General features: G+C 50.4%; 1 protein-coding gene across 1 annotated transcript in view; it reads right to left on the bottom strand.

Moving 5' to 3' along the window:
* The window catches only part of LOC139229268 (transmembrane protein 51-like), a 48,658-nt gene extending 37,142 nt beyond the window's left edge, over nt 1-11,516 (bottom strand). Inside the window, exon 1 of the mRNA XM_070860927.1 lies at nt 11,353-11,516. The gene's annotated coding sequence lies outside the window, so the exon portion shown is untranslated. The remainder of the gene's footprint in view (nt 1-11,352) is intronic.
* Nucleotides 11,517-13,560: the final 2,044 nt, after the last annotated feature.

The raw sequence follows: 13,560 nt of genomic DNA, 5'->3' as shown, positions 1-13,560 counted from the left end.
GCAGCCAGCGAAGAAAAAGGCACCATTGGTGTGCTCTGTAGGGAAACATGCCCCTTGTAATGCTACTCCACACCACACGAGGTACCAGAGGGGCTGTAGGTGCGTTCCTTCAAGCCTACCTCTTCGACTAAGCTTTTGGTTGAAACACAGCAGCCAATTGGCACACAAGCAAGCTCCCACAAACAGCAATGTGATAATGACCAGATAAATATTGGTCAGGACACTGGGGATAACTCCCCTGCCCATCTTCAAAATAGTGCCATGGGATCTTTTACGTTCACTTGAGAGAGCAGACAAGTCATTCGATTTAATGAAAGACGACACCTCCGACCATTGCAGTGCTGAGGGAGTGCTGCGCTGAGTGTCAGCCTAGATTTGTGCGCTCAATCCCTGGAGTGGGACCGGAACCCACAACCTTCTGACAGTAGGCTCTAGGCTCACAAATGAGAGGGAGACATCCTATGGATCCCTAACCAGCGCTGGAGCCAATCCCTTCTGGAGAGGAGGGGAGAAGAAAATGTAAATTAAAAGTAACAAGCAGCCGACACAAAATTGGCTCTGAGCCATCTTAAACTTTGCTCGAAGTCTTAGACAGGCTCAAAGTCCAGGCAACTCTTCAGTTTTGAAGAAAAGACAAGACACAGCAGGTGCCCAATCACTCCTGCACAGCCATCTCTGGCCTTCCTCACATCGAGCGAGCAGCTCAGAAAAAACATTAGCATTTAAATAGAGCCTTACCACATCTCGAACACCACTAGTGCTTCACCTACAATGAATCACTTTGAAATGCAGTGACTATTAAGTAGGTGAATGCTGCAGCCATTTTGTGCACAGCAGAATCTCCTGAACAGTAATGAAGTGAATGCAAATTACAGCCCCCACTTGCTCATCATGGCCAGCCACCGGTAATCAGGTAAATGGCTGAATGTTGTTACCTCCCAAATCTTGCTCATCTGACACAGAGTGTTTCCACTTGTGGGGAAGAGCAAAACTAGAGATCATCAACGTACCAGTCACCAAGAAATCAAATCGGGAATTCAGAAGAAACTTCTTCACCCAATGAGTGGTGAGAATGTGGAACACGCTACCACAGGGAGTGGTTGAAGCGAATAGTAACGATGCATTTAAGGGGAGGCTAGACAAGCATATGAGGGAGAAGGGAATAGAGGGGTATGCTGATAGTTAGATGAGGAAAGACAGGAGGTGGCTCAAATGGAGCATAAACACCTGCATGAACTGGTTGGGCCGAATGGCCTGTTTGGTGCTGTTTAATTCTCTGTAATCTTTCCCACAACTCCATGTTTGAAATCCTCCAAATCAGGTTTTCGCCACCAAGTCAAGTCACAAATGACATCCTACGTGACTGACAGTGGTAGATGATCCCTCCTCATCCTTCGTGACTGTTATGTAATGATGTGTGTATCGTCCCAGTACCGTAAATGTAATGCAAGCACTATGCCACACCAGAGGGCGCTGTGGTGGGAAACCTGGTAGTACCTGCAACAAGGGCTATATAAGGCTGACCACCACACCTGAGGCGCACTCTGGAGCTGAACAATAAAGGACGAAAGTCACAGCAGTTAGACTTACACCAGACCGTGTGGAGTCAGTGATTTGTGTGCTACATACACCACATTGGCGATGAGGAAGCGGACGAACTCCACGCAACCATGGCTACTCTGGGCTCGCTAAAGGATTTTACCGTGGGCAATGATTGGGAGGCCTTTACGGAAAGGCTCGAGTACTACTTCACAGCAAGGGACCTGACGGAGGACACATACGCAATGAGAGAGAAGCGTAAGGCGATATTGCTCTCCAGTTGTGGAGATGAGGTTTACTGTCTCGTCAGGGATTTGCTGGCACCTGGGAGCGCCAGGGACAAGTCATACGAGGAGCTGACTGAACTCATTCGTGACCAGTTGAAACCAAAGGAGAGCATCCTCATCCCCAGATACAAATTTTACCGTCACTGCAGACCCGAGGGCCAGGATGTCACCAAATATGCTGCGGACCTCAGGAGACTCGCGGCGCCGTGTGATTTTGACGTACACCTGGACGAGGCTTTGCGGGACGTTTTCGTTATGGGGATTGGCCACGAGGGCCTCCTTCACAAGTTGCTAGCCACGGAACCCACAGTCACTCTGACAAAGGCCATCACCATCAGCCGGGCATATATGACCTCGACTTGCAGCACCAAGCAAATGATCCACACAGTCTCTAACGCGTCAGGCACTGTCCACAGGATCGCGCCCACCACGGACAAAACTGCAGAACGTGGCTCTGCCCGGGGCAGAGAGCACGGACCTCGGGATCCTGGAACTCAGAGTCCGCTGAGGGGGGCCAATCAAGCAGCACCATGCTGGCGTTGTGGAGGAAGCCATGGGGCTCACCGGTGCAGGTTTGCGGAGTACACGTGCAATACCTGCCATGTTAAAGGCCACCTTCAGCGTATGTGTAAAAGAAATCGGACTCACCATGTGGCTGAGGAGATGGGGGATGATCCACTGTTCAGCGAGGAGCAGGTAGAAGAAGATGAGGTGCTTGGACTGTATACGTGCACCGACGATTCGCCCCCAGTGATAAGGGAAGTAAGAATCAACGGAGTCCCTGTGAGTATGGAAGTGGACACGGGCTCGGGTCCGTCGTTGATGAGTCGGAGAACTTTTGATAAACTGTGGATTAACCCAGCTGCACGACCCAAGCTGGTCCCGGTCACGGCGAAGCTGCGTACCTACACCAGGGAACTAATACCTGTTCTCGGCAGAGCGATGGTGCAGGTATCCCACGGGGACGAGACGCACGGTTTACCTCTGTGGGTCGTTGCAGGCGATGGGCCGACACTCCTCGGCCGGAGGTGGATGGAGACGGTCAGTGGGAGCTGGGAAGACTTCATTCCTCCACAGGCTGCTGCTCCCCAGGGTGCTGCCGTGCCCCGGGTCCCCAGAGAGCAGCGCCGACCGAGCTGGAGCTGCAGCCTCAATCCACCCACAGGCAAGCCCCAGGCCCGACCTCACACACAGATCCTGCAGCTTTAGCCCCCACAGGCAAGCCCCAGACCTCAAGCCACAGAGATCCTGCAGCCTCAGCCCCCACAGGCAAGCAGCCCTGCACAAAGGGGCCTAGGGGGTGGGGGGGGGGAAAAAGTGAGCCGGCGGGGTGCGAGGGATCCAGGATGGCCGGCGGTTCGGAAGAGCCCCGCTGAGGAGCTGTTAGCGTCAGCAGTTGGAGGTCGGCGGCCACGGCGGCCGCATGGGAGGCCGCGGCAAGTGCGGCCACTGGAGAGGCCACGATGACCGCAGGAGAGGTGGCAAGTCAGGTGGCAGCGGAGGGGAGCGGAGGCTGCGACGGCGGAGGGCATCCGGAGAAGAAGATGGCGGCGGCATCGTGTCGGAGCAGCAGAGCATCAAAGATGGCGGCGCCCAAGGAGAAGCCTCGTGGAATCCTCCTGCATCAAAGATGGCGCCTTAAAAAGGAAATGCACCCGGGAGTCTTAAAAGGGCCTTACCAAGAGGTGGTCCCCACAAAGGACTTCTGTAAGGCAGAGCGAGTCCAAAATGAGCTATGTTAATGTGAAATGGCGAATTTATAATAAGAATTAATTTTTTAATGCTGAATGGCCACTGTGTGTGTAAAATAATGGATGAAGTACAATTAATAATAACAGCTAACAAGGAAATCAAGGATCCGTTACCAGTCAATAACTAGTTAATGTGCCAGATAATATGTACTATACTAACGCACTGTCTATGCCTACCTGCCTTTCGTTGGACAAGTGTGATGTTTTGTAATGGTGTGTGTATCGTTGTCCTGCGTCCTGGTGGGCGGGGGGGGGGGGGGGGGGTGTGATGTTATGTAATGATGTGTGTTGTTATGTAATGATGTGTGTATCGTCCCAGTACCGTAAATGTAATGTAAGCACTATGCCACACCACAGAGGGCGCTGTGGTGGGAAACCTGGTAATACCTGCAACAAGGGCTAGAGAAGGCTGACCACCACACCTGAGAGGCACTCTGGAGCTGAACAATAAAGGACAAAGGTCACAGCAGTTAGATTTATACCAGACCGTGTGGAGTCAGTGATTTGTGTGCTACATACATCACAGTGACTTGCCTGTGACTTTTGACATGGCTGACCACCCAGCCTCCTCTGTCATGCAGCTGAGTGAGACTGCCCTCGCCCGATTCCATTGCTATCTATCCAGTCGGAGCAATCACCTGCAATGGTTTCTCTTCCCACTCCATTACCTCTGGAGTTCCCCCAAGGATCTATCCTTGGCCTGCTCCTATCTCCCATCTACATGCTGCCCCTCGGCAACATCTGAAAACGCTGCGTCAAGTTTCACATTCTACACGGATGACGCCCAGCTCTTCCTCACCACACCTTTCGTAACTCTTGCACTGTTCGATTGGTCATGCTGCTTGTCTGACATCCAGTATTGTAGCAGAAATTTCCTCCAACTAAATATTGGAAAGACCGAAGCCATTGCCTTCAATCCCAGTCACAAACTCTGTTCCCGAGCCTACGACTCAATCCCTCTCCTTGGCCACTGCGAGACTGAACCAGACAGTTCACAACCTTGGTGTCCTATTTGACCCAGAGCGGAGCTTCTGACCCCATATCCTCCATCACCAAGACCGCCTACTTCCAGCTCTGTAACATCTGTCACCGCCCTGCCTCAGCTCATCTGCTGCTGAAACCCTCATCCATACCCGGGTTACCTCTAGACGCAACTATTCCACTGCTCTCCTGGGCTGGCCTCCCACTCTCAGTAATCTGGAGCTCATCCAAAACTCCTTATCCCAACTCGCACCAAGTCCCGTAAACCCATCAGCCCTGTGCTCGCTGACCTACATTGGCGGTGTCTGGCAAAACCTCGATTTTAAAATTCTCATCCTGGTTTTCCCGTGACCTCTCCCCCCCCTCCCCCTCCTATCTCTATGACCTCCTCCAGCCCTACAACCCGCAGATATCTGCGCTTTTCCAATTCAGGCCTTTTGTGCATCTTCAATTTTCATCGCCCCACCATTGGTGGTCATGCCTTCAGCTAACTAAGTCCTAAGCTCTGGAATTCCCTCCTTAAACCACTCTCTTTCCTCCTTTAAAGATCCTACTTAAAATCTACCTCTTTGACCAAGCTTTTAGTCACCTGTCCAAATATCTCATGTGGCTCGGTGTCAAATTTTGTTGGATAATGCCCCTGTGAAGCACTGAGACGTTTATGTTAAAGGCGCTACAGGAGTGGAAGCAAGTCTTCTTTGACTCCAAGGGATTGCCTATGATGACGACGACGACGATATAAATGCATATCGTTGTAACCATTTGCCAATTTGCGCCACTTAACGTATTAAATGCACCACCTAGTTCGGTCAGACATTGTCCGAGAATCCTCCTTTTAACAGATTTTCCTACTTCAGGAACCTCGGGTTTTCATCCCTCAATCAACATCACAAAAACAGATTACCTGGTCATCACCACATTGTGGTTTGTGGGAGCTTGCTGTGCGCAAATTGGCTGCCACATTTCAACAGTGACTACACTCCAAAAGCACTTCATTGGCTGTAAGCGCTTTGAGATGTCCGGTGATCGTGAAAGGTGCTATATGAATGCAAGTCTGTCTTTCTTTTCTTACTTATCCATTTCTGGTCTTCGGGCAGCTCCTGGAGTGCTTGCTTTCCTTTCTTGCTGTGTTCTCCGTTCAGGAAAAGGTCAACGTTACAGTCCCACGAATTGACAGAGCAGTTTTTAAAAATCAGTTTTGCTTCCGAGATGTTCAAAGAGCAAAAGCACAGCGGGAAAAATACATGGATAGTTACCATTTTATTTTGAACATTTGCGGTTGGATCTGCCTCCTGCCACGGGACTTGGTTTACCATCAATATAGCAGGAAAAACGCATCAAATTCAATATGCCCACTACAAGCGGTGGGGACTGTACTTCGTGTTTTGTTTGGTTTGGGTTGAGGGAGGAACATTGGCCAGGACATGGAGAACTCCCTGCTCTTCAGGCAGCCCCAAGGGATCTTTCAAATCCAACATGAACAGGCAGATGGGACCTCGGTTCAACATCTCATCTGAAGGGCACAAGGCCACACTCTCCTCAAAAGGCACTGGTCTCTGCCGAGATTATGTGAAGTCTCAAGGAGTGGGGTTTAAACCCACAAATCCAGAACATTAAATACACTGAAGTTCCTCATTACTTCAGCCAGTCTCCAGACCACAGCGAAATAGTGACATAGAACATACAGCACAGAAACAGGCCATTTGGCACAACTGGTCCATGGCAGTGTTTATTCTCCATACGTGTGGGGGAAATAATTTGTTCTGGAAGAGGAGTAAATGCATCTGTCCATGACTGTATTGGTAGTAACGAGCACCGCATAGTTCTTATGGAGAGGAAGTCCCATTGTACACACTGAGGACACCCTCCATCATGTTGTGTGGCACTACCACCATGTTAAATGGGATGGAGTCACAACAGATCTAACAACTTGTATTTATAGAACGCCTTTCACGTAGTAAAACGACCAAGACGCTACACAGTATTAAAAGACAAAAAAATTTGACACCGAGCCATATAAAGAGAAGCTAGGGCAGATGACTGGTCAAAGAGGTAGGGTTTAAAGAGCATCTGAAAGGAGGAGAGGTGGAGAGGTTTAGACAGGGAATTCCAGACCTTAGCGCATAAGCAACAGAAGGCAGCTCAAAACTGGGCATGCATTAAGTCATTGTTCTTTCATCGTCGCTGGGTTAAAATCCTGGAACTCCCTACCCAACAGCACTGTGGGAGTATCTTCACCTAATATAGCAGTAGACGGCCATTCAGCCCCTCAATCCTACGCCGCCATTCAATAGGTTAACGGCTGATCTACCTAATCTCACCGTCCCGCGCTATCCCCGTATCCCTCGATTTCCTCAATATTAAAAAAAATGGACCGCAGTGGTTCACCACCACCTTTGAGGGCGATTAGGGATGGGCAATAAAATGCTGGCCTTGCCAGCGATGCCCACATCCCGTGAACTAATTTAAAAATTGGAGATTCACAGTGGGAGTCAGCAGGAGTAATTGTGCAGCCATTTCCCCCTCCATATCTGCCTACATAAGGCAGTGACTTCAGAAACTGATGAATTACAGCTTCCAAGACTTAGCACAAGAACCTGACACTCAACAGATAAATAGGGCTCTCCGATATAATCAGTTAAAACCTTAGCAGTCACAAATACTTGGAGTCGGTGTTTATTTCAGCAGCACTGTCACAGCCCAGCTAACCAACAATTAAGCCGTACATTAGCAACGCGTGGGTTTCTCCCCTTGTTCGAAGGCTCGCAGCGCAGCTAAACAGAGCTCCTTCAATGCCAGGGCTGTAATTTCAACCAAGAGCAGCAGGGTGGGGAGTGATTTCCTGCCACAGCTATTGTTAAAACTGTTCAGACTGGAAAGGCAAATCTCACTGGAAGTACCTACTGCAAAAAGTACGGGTACTTTCCATGGGATTTATCACAGAAATCAGGAGCACTAATTATCAGATATAAAACCAAGGCTTGACACACACAGAACCAATTCCAGCAGGGCCTTAATTCCCCCCTCCCCTCCCTCCATACAATCTTACAGCACAGGAAGAAGCCATTCGGCCCATTGTTCCTGTGCTGGCTCTTTGAAAGAGCTAATTGAAGACCCAGGACACCAAAGGAATGACAAATAAAGAGATAAAAACAGGTAAAAGACTGACCAAGGTTGCGTTTTAAAATGTTCGAGGGTTGAAAGAGGAAAGGAGGTAAAGTGTTCCACAGGTAGTTCAGCAAGTGAACCTCAGACTCCCCCTGCGGGGTTAACGAATGCCTCATGACTCTTCGCCTTACCCTATCCCGGAACCAATGTGCCAGAGTCATCAGTGCGTACGCCCCAACAATCGATGCAACGGATGAGGCTAAAGAGGATTTTTATTCCACCCTTGAGACATCCCTGTCCCGCGTCCCCACAGGTGACAAACTGATCCTCCGAGGTGACTTTAATGCCAGGGTCGGCAAAGACAAGCCCTCTGGGGAGACGTGATTGGAAGAGAGGGGGTAGCAGTACCCTACTCCTGACAAAATGTCGAGAACACAAACTCATCACCAACACCCTGTTCTGCCAGAGGGACAAATACAATGCATCATGGCAACACCCTCGCTCCAAACACTGGCATCTGCTCGACTCTGTCATCCTCCGAGCCAGGAATCGCAAGGACGTGCGCATCACCCATGCCATGACAGGAGCCAACGACTGCTGGACGGACCACCGCCTAATCCAATCCATCATCAATATAAACATAGCCTCAAAGCAGAGGGGACAGCAGAAGCAGTGCCACAAAAAAGTTAATGTCGGGGCACTTAAAGACCCAACTAAGAGAGCCTTATAGAGCCAGCGCCTCAGCTAATCTGGCGTGCCTTGATGACAGAGATGTTGAATGCCCACAGCACTTAGTCTGCCCTCCAGGTCTCCATAACCAGTGCCCGTGAAGAAACACTTGGTTACTCAACCTGAAAACACCAGGACTGGTTTGATGAAAATGATCAAGAGATCCAAGAACCAATAGATTGTAAGCGCAGTGCATTTCTGAGCCTCAAGCAACAACCCAACTCGGGAGCTGCAAAGCAATGTTACAGGTGGCTCAAGGCTGAGGTCCAACAAAAAACCCGGGACCTAAAGAACAGGTGATGGATGGAGAAAGCACAGGAGATACAACAACTGGCCGACAGCCACGATATGCGAGGATTCTTCATTGCAGTCAAGGCCACCTACAGTCCAAACTCCCATGGTCCTACCCAACTCCTGGCCAAGAACGGGGAAACACTCATCAAGGATACAGAGGCTGTCAGGGCCCGCTGAAAGGAGCACTTTGAAGATCTCCTCAGCCGAGACTCTGCCTTTGACTCGAGTGTTCTCAACTCATCCCACAGCATGCGACCCGCCACCACCTCAGTGAAACCCCAACGCTGCACGAGGTCGGCAAAGCCATAAAACAGCTCAAGAATAACAAGGCTACGGGTGCGGATGGAATTCCTGCTGAGGCGCTAATGCATGGCGGAGAGGCACTGTTGGCGCAGATACATGACCTCATCTCTCTCATTTGGAGGGAGGAGAGCATGCCAGGAGATCTCAGAGATGCAGTGATCGTGACCATCTTTAAAAAGGGGAACAAATCCGACTGCAGCCACTGGGAAGGTTATCGCTAGAGTTCTCCTCAACCGTCTTCTCCTTGTGGCCAAGGAACAGATTTCGTCCCCTACGGGGCACAACAAACATGATCTTTGGAGTGCGACAGCTGCAGGAAAAATGCAGGAGGCAGCGCCAGCCCTTATACATGGTCTTTTTTGATCTTACAAAGGTCTTTGACACTGTCAACCGAGAGGGCTTATGGAGCGTCCTCCTTAGTTTTGGATGCCCCCAAAGGCTTGTCAACATTCTTTGCCTACTCCAAGACGAAATGCAGGCCATGATCCTTAACAGCGGTTCCATTACAGACCCAATCCACATCTGGACTGGGGTCAAACACGGCTGCGTCATCACTCCAACCCTCTTCTCAATCTTCCTCGCTGCCATGCTCCACCTCACAGTCAACAAACTCCCCGCTGGAGTGAAACTAAACTACAGAACCAGTGGGAAGCTGTTTAACCTACGCCGCCTCCAAGCCAGGTCCAAGCTCACCCCAACCTCTGTCGTTGAGCTGCAGTATGCGGGCGACGCCTGCGTCTGCACACATTCTGAAGCTGAACTCCAGGATATAGTCGATGTATTCACCGAGGCATATGAAAGCATGGGCCTTACGCTTAACATCCGTAAGACAAAGTCCTCCACCAGCCTGTCCTCGCCACACAGCACTGCCCCCCACCCCCCGCCAGTCATCAAGATTCATGGCATGACCCTCGACAAAGTGGACCACTTCCCATACCTCGGGAGCCTTTTATCAACAAAGGCAGACATTGATGCGGAGATTCAACATCGCCTCCGGTGCACCAGTGCAGCCTTCGGCCGCCTGAGGAAGAGTGTTCATAGACCAGGCCCTCAAACCTACCACCAAGCTCATGATCGACAGGGCTGTAGTAATACCCGCCCTCCTGTACGGACGAGAGGCATGGACGATGTACAGAAGACACCTCAAGTCGCTGGATATATATCACCAACGATGTCTCTGCAAGATCCTGCAAATCCCCTGGGAGGACAGGCGCACCAACATCAGCGTCCTCGCCCAGGTTAACATCCCCAGCATTGAAGCACTGACCACACTCAATCAGCTTCACTGGGAAGGCCACGTAGTTCGCATGCCAGACACGAGACTCCCTAAGCAATTGCTCTATGTGGAGATCCTTCACAGAAAATTAGCCAAAGGTGGGTAGCGGAAACGTTACAACGACACCCTCAAAGCCTCCCTGGTAAAGTGCGACATCACCACTGACACCTGGGAGTCCCTGGCCGAAGATCGTCCTAGGTGGAGAAAGTGCATCCGGGAGGGCGCTGAGCTCCTCGAATCTCAACGCCGTGAGCAAGAAGAGGTCAGGCGCAGGCAGCGGAAGGAGTGAGCGGCAAACCAGTCCCACCCCCCCTTCCTTCTCCCGACGAATGTCTGTCCCACCTGTGACAGGGTCTGTGGCTTTTGTATTGGACTGTTCAGCCACCAAAGGACTCACTTTAGGAGTGGAAGCAAGTCTTCCTCGATTCCAAGGGACTGCCTATGATGATGATGAAAGGTAGGAGACAGTGCAACCATTCTGCACTAATTTACAGGCACTGGGAGGGAGGGACAGTGAAGGGGTGAGCAGTTTCAATGTTGATCTCCACATTGGGGGAAAGTGAAGAGACCGGGGGGGGCGGGGGGAAAAGAGTCCCAGTGATACTGCTCAGGGGAGGTGGAACCACTCCCAGAACCAACTATTCCGGCCCACCCGACCTCTGTTGCAACAGCCAAGTAACCGTGAAAAAAAAAAGTTAAGACTTCTCGATCAGACATTGTAAAACCTGATGCAACCCTTTCCTGTCTTACTTGACTTTGTTTTGAAGCGGAAAAGAAAATAAATAAAAAGAAAATGGGAACGATTCAAACTTACATAAAAAGTGAAACTGACCCGACTTGAAACACACAAACGGTTGGGCGGGGTGTGGGGGACGAGAATCGCTAATAAATCGCCCTTGCTATTAACCTGCCCGCCAGGAAATTTCGGGCATAGCCCCGGACAAATATCTCCGGACTTGATCCAAGTTGGAAGGAGTTTGAAAAGTTGGGGAAACTTTTTTTAAAGTTCGAGAGCCTCCTCTTCAAACTTTGCTGCCCTCCGCCACTGGTACACACTGCAGCTTCGGTTCCATTTCTCACTCACCTTACTCCCATGTTGAAGTCATTTCCATTTGTCCCGAGTTTTATATTCACCCTCCGTGTGTCTCTCCCCTCTCAACACCGGCACCACTTCGGTTCTGCGCGATCTGCTGTTAATCAGCAGTTGCGGGCTCGACGTTCCCGCAGGGTCCCAAAACCCGTCACGTTCCTCCCACACCCAACAGGACTGGAGAAGTTATTTCATCCCATGTCTTGTGTCCTCCTGGTGGCCGGATACGGAAATGTACCAGAACGTAGGATGTAAAATAAAACTGGAAATCTGAAACAAGAACAGAAAATGCTGGAAATACATAGCAGATCATCAGAATCTGAAAAGAGGAAAGGAAGAGGTTAAGTTTTGGGTGTAGCTCTTGGCAAGAATTCAAAAATGAGTACAGTCAACTCCAGTTTTTAATACCCTGACGTGTACAGGCCACCTTTGAACTGTAGGCCTGAGCACAGGAGTAAATGTTTTCCCAATGGCAATTTTGAGGGAATCATCATAGGTGGTCCCTCGGAATCGAAGAAGACTTGCTTCCACTACTAAAGTGAGTTCTTTGGTGGCTGAACAGTCCAACACGAGAGCAACAGACCCTGTCACAGGTGGGACAGATATTCGTCGAGGGAAGGGGGGGGGGGGTGGGACTGATTTGCCGCACGCTCCTTCCGCTGTCTGCACCTGACCACTTCAGGCTCGCAGAGTGAGACTCGAAGAGCTCAGCGCCCTCCTGGATGCACTTTCTCCACCGAGGACGGTCTTCGGCCAGGGTCTCCCAGGTGTCAGTGGTGATGTCGCATTTCACCAGGGAGGCTTTGAGGGTGTCCTTGTAACGTTTCCGCTGCCCACCTTTGGCTCGGTTGCCATGAAGGAGCTCCGCGTAGAGCAATTGCTTAGGGAGTCTCATGTCTGGCATGCAAACTAAGTGGCCTGCCCAGCAAAGCTGATCAAGGGAGTATTGCTTTCCTGACCCGCGTACTTGATCATGACACAAAATTGGGGGATGATGTGAGAAGGGTTGCCAACCCTCCAGGCTTGTCTTGGAGTCTCCCTGATCTTTGTACACCCTGTGCGGAGGGGAGTGGACAGGTCGGAAGGCCTCCTCATGGGCCTGCTCCTGGGCATGGCCAAGGGGGCCATCAGCAGGTCCAGACAGCGGGCGGTCAAGGGAGTTGTTCAGCCCAACTGCCCGCCTCTCTTCCATGGTTACATCCGAGCCAGGGTGTCCCTGGAGATGGAGCATGCGGTGTCCACCGGTACGCTCAAGGCCTTCTGCGAGAGGTGGGCGCCGGAGGGACTGGAGTGCATCATCACCCCGGCAACCAAATTTGAATTTGATCTGTTAGTGTCTAAAGTTTAATTTGTTTATTTGTTGGTTTTAGTGCCCCCTCGTTAATAAGGGGGTACTTGATTTGCATTTGATTTACAGGAATTACAAAATAGTTATCCTGGTGTCTCCAAGAATTAAAGATTAATGTCCAAGACACTGCTACAAGCAACAGGGGAGAAAAAGAAAATGTACATTAAAAACATTGTGTGTGAGTTTTCACTTTTCTTTGAACACATTCATTTATTACTCATAAAAATATTGGAGATGGGATAAAAAGGTGATTTGATTGACAGTGAGGAAGCTTCCAATTGGTGTGGGAAGGCAGTGAGCTGCAAGGATGGATGGATTGGGGGACCAATGGCAGGCGTGTGGAGGCGGAATGTTTGCAAGTAGGCAGTCGTGTGCTGAAACCTCCGGGAATACGATCAGCCAGAGTTGGCAACCTCAGCTGTGGGACATGCAGTGGATCAGTGGATGTGGTGTACAAGGACTAAAGGAAAATCTCGAACAAACTATCAAGTAGAAGATTATTGAGAAGATTAAGGGGTATGCAATTAGGGGATGGTAGCAAATTGGATTAAAAACTTTCGACAGGGGGAAACTGAGAGAAGGAGTTAAGGGCAGTTTCTCAGAATGATTGGAAGGAAGTTCTGTAGTTTAGTTCCACTCCAGCAGGGAGCTTGTTGACTGTGAGGTGGAGCATGGCGGCGAGAAAGATTGAAAAGAGTGTTGGGGCGATGACGCAGCCCTGTTTGACCCCGGTCTGGACGTGGATTGGGTCTGTAATGGATCCGTTGGTAAGCATCACGGCCTGCATGTCATCGTGGAGCAGGCGAAGGATGGGGACGAACTTTTGGGGGCATTCGAAACGGAGGAGGACGCTC

Source organism: Pristiophorus japonicus, chromosome 18 (genome assembly GCF_044704955.1).
Source record: "Pristiophorus japonicus isolate sPriJap1 chromosome 18, sPriJap1.hap1, whole genome shotgun sequence".
Taxonomy (NCBI): Eukaryota; Metazoa; Chordata; class Chondrichthyes; family Pristiophoridae; genus Pristiophorus; species Pristiophorus japonicus.
Note: the sequence above shows the minus strand (reverse complement) of the source record. Positions and strands in the feature narration are given on the sequence as shown.